Here is a 289-nt window from a genome sequence, read left to right as displayed (position 1 = left end):
TCAACCTTCTAAAATTAAACTTTAATGTGCAAGGCATAGTCTAGAAACTGGTTTTTGTAATTAAACAAATTATAAGGAAAAAGATTATATGTTTCAAATAATCAAGAAACAAAAACAAACAAAAAACAAAATTTTAATATAATTTTGATAAATAATTAAATGAGTAGTGAAAACCTTAATTTTTTCTTTGGAATTAAATGTAAATTGTCAATTCGACACTACAGAGAAGTGTAAATATTACTTCAGTTATACCTTAATTATGCGAAAAAATAATAAAATATTTTAGGAT

Source organism: Belonocnema kinseyi, chromosome 5, assembly GCF_010883055.1.
Source record: "Belonocnema kinseyi isolate 2016_QV_RU_SX_M_011 chromosome 5, B_treatae_v1, whole genome shotgun sequence".
NCBI classification, from domain to species: domain Eukaryota; kingdom Metazoa; phylum Arthropoda; class Insecta; order Hymenoptera; family Cynipidae; genus Belonocnema; species Belonocnema kinseyi.
The sequence above is the reverse complement of the archived record's forward strand: the minus strand, read 5'-3'. Positions refer to the sequence as shown.